This window comes from Lontra canadensis, unplaced genomic scaffold, assembly GCF_010015895.1.
Source record: "Lontra canadensis isolate GAN:19392208 unplaced genomic scaffold, GSC_riverotter_1.0 scaffold49, whole genome shotgun sequence".
Classification (NCBI taxonomy): domain Eukaryota; kingdom Metazoa; phylum Chordata; class Mammalia; order Carnivora; family Mustelidae; genus Lontra; species Lontra canadensis.
Window position 1 is genome coordinate 4,726,625 of NW_022631043.1, and position 26,512 is coordinate 4,753,136.

A 26,512-nucleotide genomic window follows, 5' to 3' on the forward strand; every position below is an offset into this window, starting at 1 on the left:
AAGTAGCGAGTGTGGTGAGGTCAGTTATAAAAATGGGTTTCACACACCTATGTATAAACATGGAACACAAGAGCTCTACACATGCCAGAAGAGGAAAGAGGAACTGAGGCAGGGACACCTTTACACAAGATTTGAATCCTTTACTTGTCTTATGGGCAACCATACAGAACCATAAATAATAATAATGCTGATAAAGAAAATGAAACTAAGTATCTGGGTCAGATTCTACAGTGCTGAGATGAAACATCTTCCAAATCACCTCATTCTTTCATTGGTATTGTTTGTTGGGCTGGTTTTGGATATCTTCCATCAGCAGTGAAATGGAAGAGCATGGGATTCATACTCTAGAAGAAAATGCTACTGCAGAGCTTAAGAAACACCACCCGAGCCAAAGCCATCTCACTGATAAAATTTCAGATAATGTGCTGTTTCTTTCTTTGAAGTTTCTTGTTATGCATATATGTGCATGTTTTACTCAGGAGAGTCTCTGTTAAAGTGAGCAAGTTCCAATCAGGCCTCCCTCTTTTGATTTGTAGTAATCCTAACCAGCTCAGACCACCATCATGAATATTCAAAAAGCACTTAAACATTCATGGTCATTTGAGTTGTGCCATGCATTTCCTTTAAAGCTGGCTTAAAGTGTAACAATGATGAGAAGGAAGGTGGAGAAGGAAAGTAATGGCAGTATGTCAGAACCCAGAGTACGCCAGGCTCAAAACACTGTCATGTCTGACCACCAGAAAGGCGGTTATCTCTTGGCTCATTTAATCAAACTGTTCAAAATAAACTGGGTACTGTTTCATTTTTTTGTTGTTGTTTTAAGATTAATATTGAAAACACTATTCATGAATTCCTCTTTTCACTATTTCCACCTTTATCATGGGACTGTGGATGGTTTCATTTCCTTTAGTCATAGAAGTTAGAGAAACTTTTGTTAACAGTTTTGTTAGGTCCTCAGATCTAGCAGAAGTATCATTATTTATCACTGATGTTATTTCTAATTGTCTTAAGCAGCAACTCTACATTTTTACCATTGCCTGTCGGACACTAAACTAAAATAGTAAAACCTGGACAGAACTAGTTTAGAGATTCTTAAAGGGATGAGTGGCTATCATAATTCATCTATATTTCTTTTTTTTTTTAATTTCTTTTCAGCGGAACAGTATTCATTGTTTTTGCATCACACCCAGTGCTCCATGCAATCCGTGCCCTCTCCAATACCCACCACCTGATTCCCCCAACCTCCAACCCCCCACCCCTTCAAAACCCTCAGATTGTTTTTCAGAGTCCATAGTCTCTCATGGTTCACCTCCCCTTCCAATTTCCCTCAACTCCCTTCTCCTCTCCATCTCCCCTTGTCCTCCATGCTATTTGTTACGCTCCACAAATAAGTGAAACCATATGATAATTGACTCTCTCTGCTTGACTTATTTCACTCAGCATAATCTCTTCCAGTCCCGTCCATGTTGCTACAAAAGTTGGGTATTCATCCTTTCTGATGGAGGCATAATACTCCATAGTGTATATGAACCACATCTTCCTTATCCATTCATCTGTTGAAGGGCATCTTTGTTCTTTCCACAGTTTGGTGATCGTGGCCATTGCTGCTATAAACATTGGGGTACAGATGGCCCTTCTTTTCACTGCATCTGTATCTTTGGGGTAAATACCCAGTAGTGCAATTGCAGGGTCATAGGGAACAGACAATCATACAAAAAAATGGGCAGAAGATATGAAAAATACTTCTCCAATGAAGACATACAAATGGCTATCAGACACATGAAAAAATGTTCACCATCACTAGCCATCAGGGAGATTCGAATTAAAACCACATTGAGATACCACCTTATACCAGTTAGAATGGCCAAAATTAGCAAGACAGAAAACAACATGTGTTGGAGAGGATGTGGAGAAAGGGGAACCCTCTTACACTGTTGGTGGGAATGCAAGTTGGTGCAGCCTCTTTGGAGAACAGTGTGGAGATTCCTCAAGAAATTAAAAATAGAGCTTCATCTATATTTCTTGAAAAGATAATGGCCATCTTCAGCCTGTTACCAAGATTTCTGTTTCACTAAGACCTAAAAAGATAAGAACTACATACTTCAGGGTATTTCACAACTCAGAGCATGTTTCCCCCATCTCTTATGACCCCCTAAACAACATGAAAGTGATGTGAAGAGGGAGAGGGAAGACACATTTAAATAAAGCTCACTAGGTCCACCATCATGCCCAATTCAGTCTCAGAGACCCACCTTCTCCTTCTCTTCCTTCTCCCTACTATTTCCACCATAAGGCATAGAGGACTCTTCAACGACATGCATATTTTCCACATAAACCTTACTTTTGCTTGATGTTCTGACACCGAGAACATTTGAGTTTGTACAGAATCCCAGCTTTAATAGCTAAAATAAAACATTTAATTTAGACATATCCCACATTTAAACAAAAGAAAGGTAAAGACAACATATAATTAACTACAGCTAATGCTAGTTATTATTATGTGACCTTAATGAATACAAAAAGGAATGAGCAGATTCAGAAATACAGATTTTCATCATGATGCCTAATAGGGAAAGGAAGAATGAATATCTAGTTTGGATCCCAGATGAAGCCCTCCTTATCAATCAAGCCTATTAAAATCTAACCCTCGATTACATACTCATTTAATAATTAAAGCATGTAAATAAATGTGTTTAAATAAACTGCAAGGTAGATATAAATGTGTGTTTTTGACCAATGACAAATGATGAAACACACATACAATGTAGCATTTTACTCTTAATCTATTCAATGTCTTCCGGACTTTGACATTTTTTTTTTTTTAAGATTTTATTTATTTATTTGACAGACAGAGATCACAAGTAGGCAGAGAGGCAGGCAGAGAGAGAGGAGGAAGCAGGCTCCCTGCCGAGCAGAGAGCCCGACACGGGGCTCGATCCCAGGACCCCGGGATCATGACCTGAACCGAAGGCAGAGGCTTTAACCCACTGAGCCATCCAGGCGCACCCCAAATTTGACATTTTTTAAGTACCTAAGGAATTGCCATGTTGTGTGCCCTACCCTCTGGATTTATCTGATTGTTTACCTGCGGCTTTGTTTAAGTAGCTACCTGTTCTCTTCCCATAAGCTAGAAGTTAAGATTAACATCGGATTAGATATAGGATAAAAATTTGGGATGGAGAAGAGAAAAGTCCTCCCAGGTGATACTATCTATTTCATATTACATCTCCCCAGGAGGAACATAATATCTGGTGGTCCCAGCAGCAGTGATGATGTCTGATGCCTTTGGTAGGCGATGACGACCAAGTAGATTCCTTGTGAAGAAATATTTTTCATTTTGTGATTAGAAAGTAACCCACAGAGTGAACTTGCTTTGGGTGAATATGCTTTTCCCAAACTGCCTTGCACCTAATGGTTTTATGCATCTGCCAATTGTCCTTGCCTAAGCTATTTTTTAAAGATTTTTATTTTATTTTATTTTATTTATGTATTTATTTATTTATTTGACAGAGAAAGAGAGAGCACAGCAGGCGGAGTGGCAGGCAGAGGGAGAGGGAGAAGCAGGCTCCCCACTGAGCAGAGAGCCCAACGCTGGGCTCAATCCCAGGACCCTGGGATCATGACCTGAGCCAAAGGCAGCCACTTAACCTACTGAGCCACTGAGGTGCCCCCAAATTGTTCTTACTTCTAAAAGAGGCATGGTTAAATATGTAAGCTCAAAGTTTCATGATGTTTGAAACATTTTCAAACAGTTCAAGAAAATATGTGTGTTGTGTATTTCCATATAAATGACAATTCAATTGATACTTAGCATGTATTGTATAGTTCTTTCATTTTTTTGTATGTTTGAAAATTTTTGTGATAGTTGGAAAAACTCATGAAAATTGATTTTACATAATCAAGCTAAATTGACACGGAACAACTAAATGTATAATAGGCAAGCAAAACAAAATAATTTTAGGATCTATAGGACTGATCATCTCTATCCAAGCCTAGAGAGCAAGAATGGATCTCAGTCAGCACCTAATGCGTTATAATGTTACATAACTGTGTTGCAGGCTTCTTACCCCTCTAGCTTTAATCTTCACTTTGGATTTAAGGCTCAGATTAAGGGCCTTCCAGGACCAGCTACATGCTTTGCAGGACCTAATGCAAAATGAAAATGGAGGTCCCTTGTTAACAAACTATTCCCAATTTCAAGACAGCAACAGTAGACTATAAAACCAAGGGCAGGACTCCTCTGAGCATGGGCCCTGTGTGAAAGCTCAGGCATAAGCCCACCACCCTGGCTCTGGGTCTGCCTCCTCTCATTACAAACACTCCCCATACTTGGGCTGATAAAATCCTACTTAAATGCTTAGTTAAAATGCCACCGGACAGTGGCCCAACAATACTTTGGGCATGAGTTCTGAATTATTTTTTCTCTCTTCCATTATGCCTAGCATTATGCTTTGCAGTTGTAAGCCCTTAAATACAGGGATAAGGGGTAGTTTGTGAATTTACAAGGGGTAGATTTGGTCAAGGTCCACTACTTCATAGATTCGTTTCTATCCGAACATCTTAAACTCCCATATATCCATATTCTTAACTTATGAAAATTCATAAAATCCCTATCTCACAGAAATCTTGCATGAGAAGATATTCTTTATGTCTAAAACACAAATATTAGTGAATGAATGATTGAATGAATGAATGGTTTGAGTGATACACATGTGGTCCCTGTCTCATGTATCAAGTGAGGAGGAAGGAGGGGATCAGCAGACCATCTTTCATGGGCTGGTGCAGACAGCCAAATCCACAACACACATCCTGTGATTCCTTGTCGTCAGGTCACCAGATAATCACAGGCAAATCCTCCCTGAATTGTATTATCCAGATGCAGACAGAGAAAGATAATACAATTCTTCTTGCAGTAATACATGACTAGGCATCATAACTCAGAAAAAATAATGCATTCTCTGGTTAGCTTGGATTCCTTTCAGGAGCTTTGAGATCCTAAGCATGTAAGTCAACCTTCCTGAGCCTCTTATTCCTCATCCATAAAGTGAGCATTAACAATGCAGGGCACTGTGAAGCCTAGACTACTGGGCACCAGAATAGCAGCATTAAGGTGACGTCCTATATGTATGTGATACAGCAGCCACAGCAACATCACATTTGTGACAAGGATGCTTTCCTTCACAATGAATTGCAAACAGTAGCCTATTAACCATTAGACCCCATGCTCATGATCTTTCACAGAACCTAAATTCTCCTCTTGCTTTCACTTTGTTTTCATTCTTTGAATTTCTCTTAAAAGAATTTGATTCAACAGAATAAAAAGATATTTCTGGCTTTCTCTTATCTTATTAGGACATGCATTATCCTGTTGCTGTTTTAGAAGCTGAAGTCCCTGGGTCTTATCCGTGATAAGACCAGTAGGTAATACGTTGTTAGAATTCTTGTTGATGTCAGACCTAATCTAGCTCAGTAGTCTCATGGTACAGATGGTGATTACAGTGACATTTTTTTATGTTGCAAACCTTAAGTACCTAATTTTGCACTTTTTAAAGTATCATTTTAAAATTAGAGGTCATTTTACCCATTATGGTCTAATATATAAAGGACATACCACTCTGGTATACTGGCATTTTTTTTCTGTTTAATTTATCAGGAAAGAATATCACATTTTTCAAACGCATGGACTAATTTGTATAGAGAGTCACATTCAAAGACAAGCACTCATTCCTTTATCCATTCAGTTTAGTCATTCACTTATTCTTCACTCATTCAACAAAGACAGATGGATTGTGTCTCTGGCACTGTTCGATGTGCTATTTAGACAAACCAGATGCAACTATGTGGCTTTTCCTATAAATGACTTCACAGTCTCGCACGATGTAATGTGAGTTCTAATTAAGATTTTCACAAGGGCAAAGAGATCAGAGAAGGGGGAATGCTTAAGTCTCCTTGAAGGTCCTGCGACCCAACACTTGAAGACAGAAGTTTGGAGAAGGCATAAAAGCAAGGAAGATCATTCTATGCAAAAAGAACATAAGAAAACATACTTATAACCTGTATCACCTATGTCTGCATAGTAGTGAAAATGTCCTCTATGTGATTGGTAAACACAGGCAAAGCTCCATGCATTTAGAGATGTTTGAAGAAAGTCTGCATGTCAATCTAAGAGGTGCACCAAAAAGGATAGGGGGTTGTGCTACAGACCTCTGTAATCATTTTAAACCTTGAGATTTTAGATAGAGCTGGGTAGGCATGCAATTTATGCCAAATAATTAATGGAAGCAAAACCAAGGAATGAATAGGAATCAGGGTTGAGCAAAAACAGCAACAGGCAACCTAAAGAAGTGTGCTGAAGGGCTGAGAGGTAAGGTCAGATGGCGATCAGGAAAATGAGCCACAAAGCCAAAAACCAGCAAGTTCCAGGAAGTTCTTGCTGTCAGGATGAGAAGTTCAGGACAGAGAGAACAGTGATGAAAAGACGTTGAGAGCCCCATTTCTATGTGGCACAACAATGTTTTGTTTGCTCGGTGATAGTCCAGCCTCCTGAAAGCATCCAGAAGGATTGTGCACTTCCAACTGGCTCTCCAGAGCTTACAGAGGTGAATGATGTGAGGACGTGGGACTGTGGACCAGATTTGGGTAAAACAAAGAAAGTACCCAACTTGGGTCATTACTTCATCGTCAACATACTTCACAGTACAACACCCGCGTCCAGGAAGTCCCACTAGCGTGGAATCCTAGCAGGATCTGCACTGCTCTCTGTAGTTCTGTGCTCATCACACTTCATCTTCAAAGCAGTCCTGAGAAACAGGAGCCCTTGTTTCTCCTGAGAAACATGAGCAGAGTGGCCCATTATGTATTTATTTCCTCCAAAACCATGCATAAAATTATGATTTTAGTCGGCTTTGCTCTGGCACTTTCTGTAACTGTCTTCGTAGAGTGTCAGTCAATTCTTCTGTCAAATGGGGATGATGATTCTAACTCAAAGACTTATCCTGTGAAGATCCAGGAAGATAATAAATTTAAAATGTTGTACAGAATATGAAAGGTCAGCTAGAAGTAGTTAATGGGGTAAGAGGTGATGGCAAAGGAGGAAGATGAGAAGAGAGAGAGAGAAAAAAAAGAAAAGAGTCAGAATTTAGGATTCTTTTCATCTTTTCATTCCATGATCAAAAACCTCAAGTTCCTTGTATATTCTCTTTAGTTGTCATACATAGAGAATTTCTCTCAATGCCTTATTAGAAATTCTGGTCTTTAGCCCATGCTTTTATTATTTTTATATATGTGCATATGTATACATTTCAATGATGGCAGACGTCTACTTTTAGAAATTTATTTGGTTCTTTTTTTGCAAGCCTTTTTGTTTGTTTTTTAAGTTGTCCTGTACTCATCCTGTGGACTCAATTTTCTATGTGATCTTTTTTTTCTAAGTTTTATGTATTTGAGAGAGAGAGTAAGCAAGCAAGCATAGGCAGGAGGGGCAAAGGGAGAGGAAGAGACAGAGAAGCAGACTCCTCGCCGAGTGCGGAGTCCTACTCAGGCCATCTCTAGACTCTGAGATCATGACCTGAGCCAAAATCAAGAGTCTGACACAACCAACTGCACCATCCAGATGCCTGACAGTATTCTGCTTTTTAAAAATCTCTTTGATCATTTGAAACATAGTTGTCATAGAGTTCAGATACTATCGTCTGAATTTTATGGGGAACAATTTCACTCATTTTTGAATCTGCTAACTTACTGCTGGGGGCTGGTGTTCAAAGGAAGACAAGAGGCATCTGATTTGGGAAGTAGGAAAGACTTTGGGCTGGCATGGAAGCGGGAGTGTGTGTGTGTGTGTGTGTGTGTGTGTGTGTGTGCGTGCACACATGTAATAAAATGACAGCCATTACTATTAGCTACACTTGTGGGAGCATCTAGTGTTAGGACAGACTTGATGTTAAGCATGTTAGTTGCAACAACTCATTTGTTCGTCATGTTTAGTAGTCAGTAAACCCAACCCTGACTTCAATAGAAAGAGGCAAAGGAGAGACGGGGGAACAACTCCCACCAGTCTGGACACTGGGCAGGTTAGATTGGTACTCAAAGGTGTTCTTCCTCATCATTAAGCTATCTGTTTGTGGGTGCGACTTAAACCAATAGAAGTTCTCTGGAATGTTCTCTGCTCCCTGGAAAGTATGAGAAGGGAGAATTTATCTATTTCAATGAATATTACAGGATTTTATTTAAGCAAACTATTTTTATTTTGAGAACCTATAGGCAGGTTTTGGAGAAATTGTAATTGCTTCTTTGCTCTACAATCCACTGTCTTGTTAACTTTTAAGTTGTATGTGGAGAGGGAAGATCTCGGTAGGAAAACAGAAAGTAAGACTCTATTATGGGATATTGGTGTGCTGAGAAAAATTCAGGGGAATTTCTCTGATTCCAGAGGTGAAATTTTATATAATGAGACATACTAAAGGTTTTCACACAATAGACTAAGTTAAAAGACTTCTATAGGCCTAAATGTGTTTTTAAAAATATATATGCTGACAAAATTGTTGGCACATGAAGTGGACGCTGCCTAGCTGGACTCATCTGTGGAAATGGACACAACCCCCAGTGGACTCATAGAAAGAGAAAGTGTTGCAGCTCCTTTCTGGGACACCCTGAAGCATTGAACCTGGGACAACAGAGCTGCTGCTGGTAAGTGGTTGAAATCACGATCAGAAGAGTGTTTCCAGGAAGAGAAAAAATAAATGAATAGAGATTGCTTAACCACTTACTGACCAACAGGAACCTGAGTGGACACTTTGTCCCTGATATTCTGATTCATTTGAAGTGTCAGTTTCTTATTGTCTCAAATACAAGCCACGGGGGCACCTGGGTGGCTCAGTGGATTAAAGCCTCTGCCTTCCGCTCAGGTCATGATCTCAGGGTCCTGGGATCGAGACCCACATCGGGCTCTCTGCCCGGCAGGGAACCTGCTTCCCCCCTCTCTCTCTGCCTGCCTCTCTGCCTACTTGTGATCTCTGTCTGTAAAATAAATAAACAAAATCTTTAAAAAATAAAATAAAATACAAGCCATGAAAGGGACTGGTGTATGATGCTTCTTCCAGCTCAGACCATAATAGGTCTCATATGTGTTTAGAGAGGTAGTTGAGTGGCTCCCAAGCAAGATTACATGTGCTGGTCATGAAATTATTAAGAGAGACCCCAGAGTTATTTTTAATAATTTAAAAAGCCAAATGGAAACCATATTTAATCTCTAGAAAATCCCTAAATGAAATGCCAAATATTTATATAATTATTCTTATTAATGATTATTATTATCTCAACTTCCTGTGGTAAATTGAATCCTCTGCTGCTGCTAATCTAGGGATCTAGTAAACAGGAATTATATTTGATTAATTAAAAATGTGTGGAATTAAAACATCATCAACTATTAAAAAAGAGTATAGTTTTTGTATTGTTTATATTTGTTTTCAATACATAGAGAACTCAGTTCTGAGAAATGTGGGATAACTATGCCACTGTTACTAGATATTCCTTTTGGAAAATTACTTTTTACTTGAAAACCATGCTAATGTTTGTTCTAGAATCTTATTTCTCAGGGTCTATGTAAAGAAAATAATATAAAAGGAAAGACTGTTTACATGGGAATATTTACTTTCTTTAGAGCACTATACATGGTATCAAAAACCTAAGAGCAACATAAACCACCACGAGGGCGCCGGTGAAATTGATTTCTCTGCTATGTTGTGTTGCAAATGTTAATTAGAAACAGTCTATAGAAATAACAGAAATAATTCTGTTATAATGTTTAAACTTGAAAAGTAAATAAAATTTCATGCACATTTTGTCTCTAACTATGCCTGTCTCACAAACAGGCCTCACTGTTTGCTAACTGAACGCACTCGCCTACCACTACTGAAACCCTTGGCCAGAGGGGAGACCTGCACAGGAGTGAAGGAGGTGCCTGGACCCATGGAGCTGGTCACAGTGGCCATGCTAGAAGGAAAGCAAATTTCCCTTCTGCAGCAATGTTTCTCATACACCGATTAAACACCACCTCTGCAAAGGTATTTTTCCCCATGGTGATACTATCATCGGGAAATTTTCAACCATAAAAAAAAAAAAGACCTTCATTAAAGTTTAATATTTTCCTCTAGGTGAGAACACTTGGGGTTTCAAACTTCACTATGGTTTTTAATTACAAACGATGAACTGCCCTTTCAAATTATGCCAACAAAAATTGATTTTACATGTATCAAAGTTTATTACCAACTCCTAAAGTTCTGTATTGTTTTGCCTCCACTTCCAGGGTGGTAGGTAGGGCAGTGGTTGGTATAGAAAGGTCAAGATGGAAAGAGATTTGAGGAATGAATAACAATTGAGCTGCATTTTTCCTTCTCAAGTGATTAAAATTAGAAAATCACCCAAAGCTGTATCAGCGGCTGCCTGGAAGTGTGTTTCTGCCACCACCCTTCCCCAGGTGAGTCCCCAGCATTGCCTCCTTCTGGTGTGGTGGAACTTGCCCTGGAGAACCAACATGGTGGAAGTAGGTGGGGTCCTGAGGTTAGTACTAGGATCAAGTCCCTTGTCGATCTCCTTCAGTCAGTCTTGATTTATCCAAAGATCTCCAACCTGGGTTTGATTCATTAATTCCTTTCCTTATTCAAAATTGTGATTCCCCTAACACATGCAACCTGAAAGCAAGCACACGAGCCCTTACTGACACAGCTTTAAAGAACTGAGTCTAGGGGCTCCTGGGTGGCTCAGTCGGTTAAACATCTGTCTTGGCTCAAGTCATGATCCCAGAGTCCTGGGATTCTGTCCCATATCAGGAACCTTGCTAAGCAGGGAGCCTGCTTCTCTGCTCCTTGTGCTCTCTCTTTCTCAAAAAAAAAAAAAAAAAAAAAAAAAAAAGAATTGAGTCTAGTGCACTGTTTCTCAGCCTCTTTTCTAAGTATCACTGCCTTAAGGGGAACTTATACATATATAGTATATTTATATATACTTTAATATAATATGTATTCATATATATTAATATATAATATACATTAATATATATTACATATAACATATATATGTAAATATATTATTTATATATAACATTATTACATATAAATATGTTATACAAATTATATGTTACATATAAATGCATAATATAATATACAAATAAAATAAAAACATAAAATAAATTAAATAAATTAATAATAAGTAAGTTAATAAACATAATATATAATACATAAATATTTATAACTATTTCCCCCCATTTTGCCGTCATGCTTATGACTATGGCCCTGTGGAGGACCAGAAACCATTGTAGTATCTAAGATCTTTTTTGGCCCAGAGAACTAATTTTTACCACTATGTGACATCACCCCCATTGCAAATGGATAATCTAGCTTCAAATTTGTTCAGGGAGTAGTTGTCTGACATGTGCTCTGGAGAAGGACCACAGGCTGCTGCAGAAGCAGTGAATGAGGCTCCATATCCTGCATTTGGGTGCATGAGGTCAGGCTTCCAGAGGAGGGTGGGGAAGGAGCTCTGGAGTGAATCTGAGCAAAGACCTGTGCCAGTGACTGGTTTCTCATGTACCTTCAGATGAGCTTCCTGTGATGGCAGTTTCCATCACTGAGATATTTGCATCAAGTTCTTGGTTTTTAAGACACCACATTCTCATTATGTACCACCTGGCTTTAAATAAGGTTAGGAAAATAAAACAAACAAACAAAAAATCTTGAGATATCCAAGCAAATTTTCCTATATTATCTCCCGCCTACCTGTTCCAGATCCAATTGTATGTCAACTTAAATTGACTTTCTCATTTACTATTTGTGGTCACTAATGTTCAAGCTATTTTGTGGCTTCTGTCAAAGGGCTGTAGCCATCCCAAATGATGATTTTTAGATTTTCTTCCTAGAAGTGGTACATGTCCCTTATACACATGTATCATTCATTGAGCCCAAACAAAATGCACAATCATTGTTTTTTCCCCATCTGACATAGGAATGGCAAAACCCAAGTAGAAGCTATCCCCCACTGTGTGCTTTAGAAGAGGAGGACATGGTGTAGCATCAAAGACAATTAGTTCCCCTAAAATGAACCATAGAGTCTTCTTTTCTCACTATTCCGAGCATGACATAGGTATGAGATTCTTCAAGTAGTTAAACCTAGGTGTTCTAATAAGTACTTTAAATCAGGTTATTCCTCTGGGCTTTGGTGTTCTGTGCTATCTCATCCAGATACCTAATATCCCAGATGTATACCCGTAAAACCTTGCTCCTGATCACTACTGTTGGTCAGACATTCTGCTAATCAGGTCTTTGCACTCAGAAGGGCATGGGAGAGCATGGATATCATACCCTTTCTCTGTAAACAGATATTTTTCCCATGTCATGAGCTCAAAGGTCACAGTTCATTGTTCTTGTATCAGCTGTTAATTTTCTTGAAATATCACATTGAAAAGAACAATATATGTAAATCAGAGTTACATACTTGAACTAAGACTGTATTTTTAAAAATGTACCAATTAACTCTTTGTAATAATACCCATTGCATTTGTATAATACACTGTCATTTATAGAATGTATTCACATGCAAGCTTTTATTAAATTCTTATAATAACCCTCTGAAGTACATATTTTGAATATCACTATTTTACAAATGAAAAAAACCTTCAAGTCCTTGAAACATATTCAAGACAAGTATTACCAAGTCAAAGAGAAGAAGGAATTAATTTTAACAATAACCCCATAAAATTCTAAAATTGGATTTGAGGTAAGTAACAATGGTATTTTCCAAACAAGTGCCAGGCATTGCGCATTGGTGATTGTGAATTAAATGAGACAGACGTGAACCCTGGCTTCATATAATTTACGAGCCAAAAGACTTTTAAAAATCTCTAAAAATTTGGGGGCACCTGGATGGCTTAGTTGGTTAGGCATCCGACTCCTGGTTTTGGCTGGGGTTCTGATCTGGGGGTGGTGGGATCGAGCTGGAGTTGGGCTCCACATTCAGTGAGGAGACTGTTTGATTCTCTCTCCCTCTATCTCCTCCTCTGCCCCTCCCTCCACTCCTGTTCTTTTTCTTTCTCTCTCTCAAATAAATAAATAAAAATCTTTTTCAAAAGTTTCTAAATTTTACAACTTAATTAAACTATGATAGAACAGAAATATAAGATGCCATAGAAATGAATTTTAAGGTCCTGACCTGGTCCAGCATAAGCAAAAAGATTCCCTTGAAGACTTACTGAGTTTTGAAAGCTATCTGAAAATCTGCCATATGAATATACAGACGTGAGTGGTGAGAATTGACCTTCAAGTGATGGAAATGGTACATAGAAGGTTATTCAGGTAGAGAGACAGCATGGTGCATGGACAGAAAGAGAGGAACACCAACGCAGCCTGGGGCGGACAATAATCAGAAGAGGAGCAGTACCGATCAGTGTTGGCGAGGTAGGCGGGACCTTGGTCCAGCCCTCTGTGTAGACCAAGTTAAGAGTGTTGGCCTTTTCCTTACAATTCATCCGAGGTCATTTTAAGCAGAGGAATAACACGGTATGTTTGCATTTTTAAGAGCTCACTCAGAGAGGCACAAAACTAAATCCCTGAGGACAAGCTTGGAGTTGAGGGACAAAAGAATAGGTCCTTATTTTGAAGAAAATGTATTTGAAACCAGCAACTGACTCCATCCTTGTGAATACTAATCCTACTGCAAGCATAGTTGGAAGCAGAGCAATGATGTAGAGAGGTGCTGTCTCAACTGAGGGATATGAACTGTAGACAAGAGAGAAAACAGCTCTTCTAAGGTTCTTAGATACTAGGGTGTGGGTCCACAGAGATGGCTGATTTCCTTGATTCCCCTCTTTTATTTGGGGACACATCTGAGGAAAGACTTGCATTCATCCTGTTTTTCTCTTTGCTTTATTTCTGATGCTTTAGCAGCTGGGCCTTGTTCACCCTGGAGAGATCACCCTTCCCAGGGCTCTCACTCCTAGGATAGTAAGTGACTTCCAGTGAGTAAGACTTACATATGCAAACTACCCAATCTGGAGCCCATACCCCAACTATCTCCTTTATTGTGCTCTTATCATCTTGGCACTATTCACCTGCTCTACTCATCCAAGGGCCAGGTACCAGCAACTAGAGACAGGCCTTGCACCCTAGCCCTAGATACCTCAATGGAAACTGTTGCTCCCAATCTCCCCCTACTCCCTCTGCCTCCTGACCAGCCCAGGTGTTCTCCCGTGAGGCTCCCTGTGCTGTGCATACCCCTTCCTGTTGGGAACTGTGAGTAATGAACTGTGATCTTATTGTTTTATTTTTTATTTAAATTTTACTTAGTTAACACACAGTGCAATATTGGTTTCTGGAGTAGAATTCTGTGATTCATCACTTAATTACAACATCCACGTTTTAATGGTGGTTGTCTCCTGATCTGTTGGCCTCACTGTACCTGAATTATATAAAACATACTTTTTAAAACAAGCCTACAGTAAAGCCTTTGAAGCAAAGCCCAACTTTTGGGGAAAAAGTGTCTGTCACCTGTGGAGGGCTTGGATATGCCTCGTGTTGTTCTCAGGACTTTACCTGCATTAACTCAATTAATCCTCATGACCATCTGGGATTTAGGAGGACCACCCTTACCCCAATTTACAGATGATATCAAGGCCCAGGGAGATGAAGTGACTCTCCCAGCATCAGGTAACTCATAAGTGGCAGAGATGGGATCCAAGCCCACTTCTGTCTGACTCCAAACCCACACTCTTGCCTCCCTCCTGATGGGAGAACTAATTCTGGGAAACCTGGAGGTAAAGAGGCAAGGCTCTTCTCCATGGAATAAAGTGCCTGTGAGAGAGACAGGGCAGCTCCGAGTGATGCAATATGGCAGGGCCATGAGTGAGAAAATGGGAAAACAGGAGTGATAAGAGCACTCAGACAGAAAAATTGTGCCATAGCAATGGAAACAGAGTCGAATTTTTCTTAAATAGGTATCAAGGCCAATATGGTCACTCTCAGAGGCCACGTTTGCCTCTTGGCCAGTTCTAATTATCAGCATTGATGTTTTCTATGGGCAATTATCCAGGCTCAGGGAGCCGCCTCAGTCAGTAATTGGAGTGTGGGGAGCCCTGGAAGGGTTATCCACACAGATGTACTTACTACACACCCTTGCTCCAACTGGCAGTGTGCATGGCCTGAGTGGGAGCAATAAGGCCTCTGCAAAGCTGGCCCAGGGCTGTGGAGCAAATTGCAAAGCTGATCCCTCTGCATTAAGAGAAGCCCATTAGCACAACAGAGCTCTTATAGCTGTCAAAACCGCTAGGTGCCTGGTCATGCCCGCGTGCTCTTCCGCTGAGCCTGTCAGGGATCTGCTGTGCTTCTGAGATGGACCAAAGTGAAGTTGCAGTCCCCTCATTCTGACTTCCCAGGCAAGGAGGCCTGACCCAGCAGAGTGAAACACCAGTTTTCCTCTACTTGCACCACATGTGGAGGTTGTTTTTCCTCACATGAAACAATTCTGGCATGAACTACCAGGAGTTAGCACAGAGCCCAGAAATCAGTGTCTCAGTCCCATGAGACAAAGTGGCCCCTGACTTCAGACACCAGTCACACGGCTAAGGGTGTCACCTGCATTTCTGACTGATGGGCTATGAACTGGGGGTTTCCACAACACCTTGCTCTGGCTTGATAACTTGGAGAATGGCTCACAACCCTCAGGGAAACATTTTACTTCCTGCTACTGACTTATTACAAAGGCCACCATTCAGGAACTGCCAGTAGCATAGAACAAGGTATATAGGAAGGGGTGTAGCGTGTCCATGCTTTCTCCAAATACACCCCTTTCCCAGAATCTCAAGGTGTTCATCAACTCAAAAAGAAGCTCCAAACCCCATTATTAAAGGTTTTAATGGAGGTTTCAGTTCCTAGTCATGATTGATGAAATCATTAGTCATTGGAGATTAGATAAACCCTACTCTACCCCTTCCCCGAGTGGGGAATGGGACTGAAATTTCCAACCTTCTCATCATCTCTAATCAAGTGGTTGGTTCCCCTGGCAACCAATCCCTTATCCTTAGAGCTTTTCCAAAAGTCCCCTCATTAACATAAACTCGGATATTGTTGAAAAGGGGCTTATCAGGAAGAACCAAAATAGGCTCTTTTCACCTTCTATCACTCAGAGCTACTTCAGAAATGTGAAAGAAAGACCAAAATATATATCTTTATTATTTCACAACATTACACAGGGTCAGGGGCACATAATTGGAATAATTCAATTGCTTTTTATTACCTCTTTGGTGAGTCATTAGACTATCCCAGTAAAAAGGAGAGATATCTAGAATACAAATCAGTATGGCTTGGGCACAGGCCAGTCATAACTGGTAGAGTCCATGAGCAAGCGGGGCAGCTGCCCTTGCACTCAGGCCTGAGAGAAGCACAGGGAGACACACATAGGTAACACTCAGTCTGTCCTGGTACAAAAGGGCTGGTGGGTGGGATGATAAAGAATGGGACAGCCTTATCTGCTCCCTACTTTTTGGACTTGGGTCCATACTGACTATCTCAATTTTGAGACCTGACACAATGTCTCCTTAGTACATCTTCCAGAACACATTTTAAATGCTCTCTTCTTCCATCAACACCTTCCCACAAACAGCCCAACTTCCCACTCTAAAGTCAGAAAAGGAACCATGCACACAGCACATTGCCTTCCAATTGGACCCTTCTGCCACCTGGACTCCATCTTCCCCAGTTCTCTCTCTGGATATGGGAAACTTCCTTTGCCTGTTTCCTGCGGTGGAGAAACACACCCAAGACATCCACCATGTCCTTTTTGTCTCTCATTCTCTCTGCGGTTTCTGTTTTTATCCTGTCCTCCCACTTTGCTGTTGTAAAGCACTTCCCAAGGAGCAAGTTCCTTCTTCCCTCTTCCGGCTCCCCAGGTCCTTGCTCAACTTCTGGTAGGCTTCTCTTCCCCACACAAGCTGCACCTTGGTGATGTAGAATCAAGACACGTTATTTTCAACAACACTGAAATAGACACTGTGTTCCTGAAGCTTTTGAAAAGAGAAGGTGGGTTGGCACCCAAACATTCCTGGGGCATCATGACCGTGAAAGCTGCATCTTTTTGCTTAGGAGACCAAGCCAAACACTGTTTCTGCTTGCCTTTTAATTTGCATCCCTAAGAAGGATTAATTGTAGTACACAATTTCTGAAGAGTGGGTAAAGAATGACATTTTAATAAAGCAAGATTGTGGGAGTGAAGCACGACTGCCAAAGACTGACAGGGAGAATAAGACAATTCTCTGCTGGACAATTTAATTGTATGTTCGCTTGTTTCCAGCATTTTCCACAGTGGCATCCTAGGAACTTGTGCCTGGAACCCAAAACAAGGTCATGCACCTTCTTATTCTTATCTGCCTCCCCTGTGACAGGGGTCTGTCATACACACAAAGTGATGCTAGTCTTTAGTAAGCACACGTTAACTAATTTTGCTTCCTTCAAATTATTTTCTGACAAAAAAAAAAATGCACTCAAACCCCATGGGCTGTTCTCTCTTTAGGAACTGACTCCACAATTCAGTGTTTCCACCCCAGATTTAACTGCTTAACAGGACCTCAGTAAGTGAATTCAGAATCAATTCAAACATCTCACAGGAAATGCATTTTTGTCATTTTGCAGTTATATCATGTTTAATTCCAATGATGTTTTCAAGTATAATAAGATCATTTTATTCAAGATCTAACTCTATCAACTTTTTCTTAAGTACACATATTCCTTCTGAGATTGACACGTTGAAGGTATCTTACCACTGATGAAATTTAAAAGAAAATGATGTGGAATGCTGAAACACTTGGAGGATAACAATAGAGCTTTGAAGGGGATAATTTAAGTGAGATGTCCAGCTTTGAATTAGTACGTCCTTGAATATTTAACTTGAAAATGCCAACCATTATCCCATGAAATTAGTGTAGATATTGAAAATAGTCAGTCTTGGGACCCCTGGTGGTTCAGATGGTTAAGCATCTGCCTTCAGCTCAGGTCATGATCCCAGGATCCTGGGATCGAGTCCCACGTCAGTCTCCCTGCTCATAGGGAGCCTGCTTCTCCGTCTGCCTGCTTCTCCCTCTGCTTGTGCTCATGCACTCTTTTTCTGTCTTCTTCAAATAAATAAAATCTTAAAAAAAAAATAGTCAGTCCCAGATGACTATCTATGACCTTGAAAAAAAGATGGATTACTTTATCTGAACTTTGGTTTTCTAAAGTGTAAAGTGAGACTAATCATGTATAGACAGCAGTGTTCTCATGAGAATGAGAGACACCACATTGTGAAGATGGATCAGAGCCCGGGCAGGAAAACAAGACCATACCAAGTGTTTCAAACACAGAGATCAAGTACATGGGACTGCTGACATAGAGTTGGGAAACTGACAGAACAAAAATTAAAATTAGTCACTGCAGAAAGCAGTGGTTTCCCACAGAACTAAAGGAAGAGAACAGAAAAGAGGGAATGCTCCCAGAAGCCAGTAGCAAGCAGGGGAGGGGAGTGAGGGAGACCTCAGGGACCATGCTGGAACAGCTAAGAAGAAAAAGCCAACTCAGAATGTTCTCAGCCTCAAATGGCTGATTCCACTTTCCCACTTATCAACTGGAGGAAGAGAATTGTTCTCGCAATGGTTAAGACTTGGACACTGGGACCAGACTGGTTCAAACTCAACTCAGACACTTACTTCCCCTGTGTCTTTGAATAAGATTGTAACCTCTTTGTCCTTCAGCTTCCACACTGGTGAAATGGGGACAATAATGCCACCCCCCCCATGATCATCCTGAGGATTCAGTAGGCTGGGATATGTACTAAGTGTAATGTATGTAAAGACTGACACAGTAAGTGCAACGAGAGAGCTTGCTAATATTGGCTGTAACATGGTTATTCCTGTCATTATTACTCCTATCCTTTAATCTTTGGGCACAAAAATTTCCCTTCCCTCATGGGGAACTGGAAGAATGTAAAACAAATGTCTTCTCCACTGAGTGTTCCTCTCTTTTTTGATTAGCTATTTGACTATTAGCTCATGAGGGGAAGGATGGTTTCTTTTCTATTGTAAAGGTTTCTCTGGTTTACAGCACTTTGCTGGGCAAAGGGAGGGACACAATGGGTATTTAAGGGCTAAAAGAAATACATGAAAAATTTAATCTCTAATTCAGACAACTGGGTGAATAGAGGTGTCAATCCTCTATCTAGGGCCATACTCAGCACATAGATGGGAACTGAGGTTATAAAATTATAGGATGTTGACCCAGAAAAATGAATAGAATGGGAAAATTTACTTATTTTTAACATTTACTCTAAAACAGGCACTGTTCTAGATACCGGGGAAATAGCTGTCAATAGGGAATAGACAAAAATGGGGCCACTGGGTGGCTCAGTAAGTTAAGCATCTGACTTCAGCTGTGTCTGTCTCCCTGCTCAGCAGGGAGTCTGTTTGTCCTTCTGCTCCTCCCATGCTCAAGCTCTCTCTCTCTCTTAAATAAACAAATAAAATCTTTTTTAAAAAGGAAGTAGACAAAATCCCTGGCTCTCAAAGAGTTTACATCTCAGTCAGGCACTCTGATAGTAAACATGATAAAAGAGTAAGTTACATGGATGTTTAGAACAAAGTGAGTACTGTGGCAGAGGGGGGAGTTTGGAATATGGTGATGAGTGTGGGCTTCACTAAGGACATCTGCACAGACTTGGAAGAAGCGAGGGAGTGAACCATATGGGCATCTGAGAGAAGAACATTCTGAAATGAAGAAGTAGCTCATGGGAACACCTTGGAATAGAAGCATGCCTCATGTGTTCTGGGATGAAGAGGGATATCTGTGTGGACACAGCCAAGAAGCAAGAGAGAAGTGGTGGAAGAGAAAGTCTGATAAGGAGAGAAGACCCAGATTGCATGGGTAACATAAACCACTCTGAAGGCATGGCTTTCTTCTGGATGAGGACTTTATAACCAGATTCATGTCTGAAGGATTACTTTGCCTGCAGGGCTCATGATAGTCCTGGAGGCAAGTGTGGATGCAGGGAGAACAGGTGGGAAGGAAATGCAATCATTCAGGTAGAGAGCTGGAGATAGAACCAGGTTTCTAATGGTATCATGCTAACCTCCAATTCCCTGACCTCTCCCTGACTGAGGCCAGATGAATGCCTGGACTTTCCAAGCCAAGGGAACCAGTAACTGCCCTCTCCCTCCTTTCCTTCCCCTCTCTCTCTCTCTTTCCTCCCTTCCTTCTCTCTTTAATACTCAGGTTGAGATGTTCTCTGACCCTCAAAATCCAAAAATTTCTAATTACACTAGTAGGAAACATTGAAAACAAAAATTTCCTATGTTTGGAGTTCTCCGATTCCCAGCAGTGATGCGATGGTATTGTAAGTGGTAGTTGGTATCTTTGGTAAAACAGTGAGGGGGCTGCAGTCTGCAGGGAGAAGAAAAACATTTAGCTTATACCTCTAAGAGTAGACTCAAGGCACTGCAGGCATGAACGCGGATGGGCTGGTACAGAGAAATACCATTAACTAGTTGCCAAGAACAATGGGTTAAAATACAGGCAGCAAGAGCCCTGGTCAGACCTCCGCTGGAGAAAAAACCCTTCCTGGCAGAGCAAAATTAAACCGCAGTTAAGGGGAGTTCAATGAGCAGGAGTCAGAATTCATCATGATGAGATTAGAACACACAAAAGCAAATTCCACCCAAATACCAGACAATTTAGAGGCATGGTGTACAGAAGACGCGTGCCTTTCTTTAGGCAATTTGCAATGAATGGCAAAGAGAAATTCATTGCTCCAAGGACAACCATATAGAATATCCCATCTTCATCTCCTTTTCTACACAGTTCACCCACAAAAGCTGCCAGGAACTAAGATGGAGGGATGGAAGGCGGACGTAGAAAGCACCCCGAGTCAGTGACAAAACCCGGTCTGAAGCTGATGAGCTGCTCTGGTTCTGCAGGAGGGTGAGGCTGCTGTGAAAGCATGGCTGAGGTGTAGGGGTGCGCAAAGTGAGGGTGACTAAACTAACACAGGGCGAAAAGATACGAAGTGGCCATTGTTTGCTTAGACCTGCAGGTTTCTCATGACCCTGTAAACCCCATCACCACGCAGGCGCTCCGGGCTCTGAGCCCCATCACCACGCAGGCGCTCCGGGCTCTGAGCCCCATCACCACGCAGGCGCTCCGGGCTCTGAACCCCATCACCACGCAGGCGCTCCGGGCTCTGAGTCCCATCACCACGCAGGCGCTCCGGGCTCTGAGTCCCATCACCACGCAGGCACTCTGGCCTGCGGATCCCATCATCAGGTGACGAGGTTTCCTGGACTGTGGCTTAAGGTTCTTAGGTGAAAGTCCCTCATGGTCCACCAGGTGCATGACCTGAATTACTAAGTCATCTGTCCCCGCCTTTATTAAGCTCCCTTTGTCTCCATAGGAAATAAAATAAAATCAGTAGCAAATAGCTCACCTTTTATCATCACCCGTTCTCCACCCACAATCATCTCTGCCCTACTCCCTCAAACTCACTGCCGTGCACAGCGCCCTATATGGTGCGCTCTGTTATGACTAACCATGGCAATAGCTAACAAAATAGTATTCAAAGATTATCTCCAAAGGACTGCAAATATATTGACTCATTAAGTTAAGAATTAACTTAATTCTGTCAACACACAATATATGGAAGAAACTAGTTTTATTATTTCCATTGCAATTCATGTCTCTATTGGAGCTTGAACCCAAACCAGTATGAAAAATTTAAGGCCTAATATCTAAGATTGGCATTTATCTTGCCATCGCCTGGTTCCATTTCTTACAAAACAGAACTAAACAAGAAATGGTTTCAAATAAGAAGGCATTATTTGGGGTTTGCATAATTGACATCATTATCTGTCAGGTGGCTTAAATAAACCCAGCAGCCATTATAAGATCATTAGGAAGGGGGTAGCAATAGGTCCAGAAGGCCAATTGGCTGTGTTCTAATCACGAGAGAAGCAACAATCTTAACAGGGGCCTCGGGGAAAATGTACTGAAGCAGCTGGAAGAGTTTAATGACCAAATCAAGGTAAAGAAATGACTGTGCACCAGTGAATAAGATAATTTCCACCATTCCAGAGGAGCTTAGAGATGCTCTCTCTGGCACCCCTGCTTCCCCACTCCTAATGCATGATCCCACAGGGACTGAAGAAATCTGAGTGCTCTCAGACAGATATATAAACGAGGGTGGAGACAAAGAAGGCAAAACATCCTGACAGAAGTAAATGGGCTTGGCTCAGCAGATCCTAGCCTAGTCTGCAATGCCATCCCACTCAGGATCTAGCAGGTTTTAGGATAGGAGTCTTGTGCATTTGTCTCCAGAATGCAAACTTTGACTTGAAGGGGGATGCGGTTTGAGGAAGAGAACACTGCCTGTTAATTGGGGCAGAATCTAATTTTAAAATCTCTTTTTCAGTAAGCATCTGGATGTTCTGTTTAATGCAACTGATTTACCTGAGGTCCATTTCCTGCCCATCAGCCTAGGGAGAAAAATACTGGACGGGAAAATGATGTAATGAGAACCAGGTCTGGGAGGAGCCTGAGTGCCTTGCAGAAAAACATCCCACTCTGTAGCAAGGGGCTCTGGATTGCAGCATATCTCAGAGGATAACCTTGGAACTAGGCTGATGTGAATTAGATGCTGACACCAGGGCAAGTTTCTTCTCCATGGATTTTTCCCCCTCTTCAGAGTCATTGGATCTTGGGTAATAGAAGTAAAATGTTTTAGATATTTTACATTTTGCAAAAAGCACCATGCAACCACCTTGGACAGGTAAGCCAGGTTCAATCCCACTCTAATGTCTCCCCAGAAAGTCTTTTCCCATTTTAAAAACCTTCTTCCCCCCAAATCATGAACATCCTCCAATGCCTGATCTCACCAATTTATGATTACAACAGTGTTTGAGGTATCATTATACCCAGTTTACTAAGAATAAAAGGCACAGAGAGGTTAGGGAATTCACCCCAAAACACACAATTTGTAATTAAAGTTTATATTTATTAAGGCATGTTATTTACCAGGCATGGGGAAAAGCACTCTGTCTAGACTATGTGAACTAAAAGCCACAAGCAAGCTCTTGAGATGGTAAGTGTGGTCATTTTCAACTTTGCTCCATAGATGAGGAATCGGAGTCTGGATGATGAATAATTTACCCAAACACAATAGAAAGGAATTGGAGTGTAACACTGGCTTAGTGGCTCCAGGGTTCCCTCTATAATTCCATGCTGCATTGCTAGTTCACGAAAACCCGGGGCTTGAATAAAGTTCTCTTACTCCAAGTGAGGTCTTTGCAAATTGGACAGGAAACACATCTATATAAAAATCCAATCTTGTTTAATATATAATCGGACAAAATTAGAGATATAAAATTGTTTATTGTGTGACTCTCAGTACCCCCAAAGACTTTCAGTTGCTTTGGTTTGGTTTGGTTTTAGTTGGTGGATTTGCAAGTTTGGAACTGCTGACGTACCGTTAAACTCATCAATATAATAAAACCTTAGGTGATTTAGAGGTCTCATTGGAAATTTCTGGATCTCAGAGGATAGAAGCAAGACAGGGATGGTTAAAAAGAGAAGCAGCCATTCTGTTACTGGCATTACCAAGAGGGATTTTAGGAAGAACATAAATGTCTAATGGGAATTTCTGAATTTGCTTTCTGTGTGATGTGCAATGGAAATCTACTCCCACATTCCCCCATGGAAATGTCAGTGAAATTCAGAGTGATTATTATGTTTGATACAAGTATACTTCTTTTTCTGGAAAATACAAAGAAGTAATAAGCTCTGTATCAAGACTGTTGCAAGCCCATGGGGACAAGCAATTTCTTCGTTCACATCAAGAGCATTACTGACTCCCAGTCTGAAGGAAGTTAAAAAAAAAAAAAAGGCAGCCATACATGAATACTATACATGCATACAACTGGTGCTACCAAATTTATGGTGGCCCTTTCCAGTTATTTAACAAATACTTCTTACTTGCATTCTAACCACCTGCTAAGTATTATAGGTATTTTTTAATGGTGGGGATATACCATTAAACAAAACAGAGTCCTGATCCACATGGAACTTCCATTTCACTGGGGGAAGATGCTAAACAGAAATCATCTTGGATCCTGACATGTATTATTGGTAGGTAAAGAGTGGCTGAAAGTGAGGGAGAAAAGCATTAGGATGCCAAAGAAGGCTTTTTGAGAGAAGAGCCCTGTGAGAGTAAGAGGAACACACATTCCAGGTGGAGGGAAGACCATGTCCAAGGGCACGTGCCTTTGAGCTTGGTGTAGTCAAGGAGACCAGAGTGGTCTCAGCATAGCAAACAAGAGGGACAGCAGGGGAAATTGGAATGGGAACCCAGAAAAGGTGTAGTAGTGTTTTATAGATCATGATGGGCAGTTTGTACTTTATTGTTATTGTAACTGGCAAGCCATTGGAGGGATATGATGGAATATACCTTGTGAACAATGGACCAGAATCTAGCAGAATCTGGTGTGAGTGGAAACAGAAAAAAGTATTCCAGATGAGAGATGGATTACAAGACCATGACTTTTAGAGAAGTTGACTTCAGATAGCATTTAGAGACAGAGTCTACAAGGGTTGCTTTGAAACTGGATGTTGGGTATGAAGGAAAGCATGCTACTAAGTATGACACTGGGGTTTCAGTTCAACAAATATGAAGTTGGAACATATGAAACCAATGCTTCCACTGGTGGAAACTGAGTTCCTAGTATCGTGTCCTCATGGAAGTAGGATCTAGGAAGCTCCATGAATGCACCCAGCCAGGATCTGCTGACTTGTGTTGAGACTATATGAGAGTCCCAACTATTCACAGCTGACAACTCAGCCAGAATCATAGAGTGGTGTTTATGACTGGAGAAAGAGGCAAGCAATTTGAAAAATCATGTAACTAGTAACGGAACCTCACCTTCACATGGCATACTACATGAGTCAATGTAATATCTTGCTCATCAGGGATAAGCATCTTTTGGTTACCACTCTATGTGGATGAATAAGCTGAGAAATGGCTCCAAAGTGAAGATTATCAGTAATTATGCAATTCATTATCACGGCAATCTAATGAGGTATCATTGTACCCACCTTATAGAAGCATAGTAAAGTACATCATTTAGGGAGACATTGTTTTCCATAAAAAATGTCTGTAATAATTATATGATCCCTACATGTGGATAGAGTAAATATGTGTGCACATTGTTGCATGTTAGGAGGTGTACACACATGCTTAAATGTATCCAAATATCTACCTACACTTTAATTTTTAAACTTAAACAGTTTTCCCTCACTTAACAAGGACCACTTTTCTCTGTTGGCACATATGGCATGGAGCACTGCGTATGGTGCATAAACAATGAATCCTGGAACATGAAAAAATAAAATAAAAGTAAGAAGTTAAACAAATAGATAAATCAAATAAAATGTACATATGTTGTGCTTAATATAAGTTATTATTATCATTCAATCTGAAACATATATATTGTTGAAAGGAGAAAATAAAACCTCACTTTAGTATAAAACCCAAGAGGAAAAGAAATGGTTTTTATAATATCAAAAATTTCCAAAACTAAATGCAGGGTCCAGTCTTTGCAATGAAGTGGGGGTGAGAATCATCATTATTCCAACTTCATAGACATGGAAATAGAGGTTCTGATAGTCCAAATAAAATGCCAAAGTCCAGACACCACAAAGTAGTGATGTTAGGACTCTGATCCTTGCCTCCCAAACCCACCTTCTTTAATCTGTCTCTTACCTTATATATCACTTGGAATGTGCTAGATTTCTAAAGGATACTCATTAAATAAATGCAAAAAGAAATCATTTATGTTCTCTTACAAAATGTAGAACAGAGCAAAGACATTTTGCTTAACTTAATGTATCTAAAACATACACTTATTAACAATCATGGAAGCATCGGTTTTCGTCTCCACCTACCAACATACATGTTGGCTGGTTTGATATAAATCTTCCCTGTTTGAAGAGCCATGCAACCTTCCCACAGACGTACCACTGTTGGCAGGATTCAATGTTTGTCCTTGAACCCCACGCTGGGTTTTAATTTGAGGACAATGAGCTCCAGAATTATTCTCTTTGTCTAGGCAGAATCCATTTCCTGTGAAAGTAGATAAGTGAGCATTTTGCTTCACAAGAATAGACATGGTAGGAAGTCCTAGAAGAAACCTATATTACTCTACTTGTTAAATTTTTCAGGCCATTTAGGATATTTGTGGAGTCTTCAGACTGCAGGACATTTTCCCTGTCACATTTTGTTTTTCAGTTCAGTTCTACACAGAACGAAAGTTGATTGAATGCACACATTGTATAACATAGTATACTAGGTTCAGGTTGGGCTGGAAAAGTAAATAAGAGTGTCACTGTCACCTGGGGCTCACTGTCTGGGTGGAAGCAGGGAAGAGTCAGAGAGAGAATCAGGAGGCACGTGACAAGATAGGTAAGTGAGA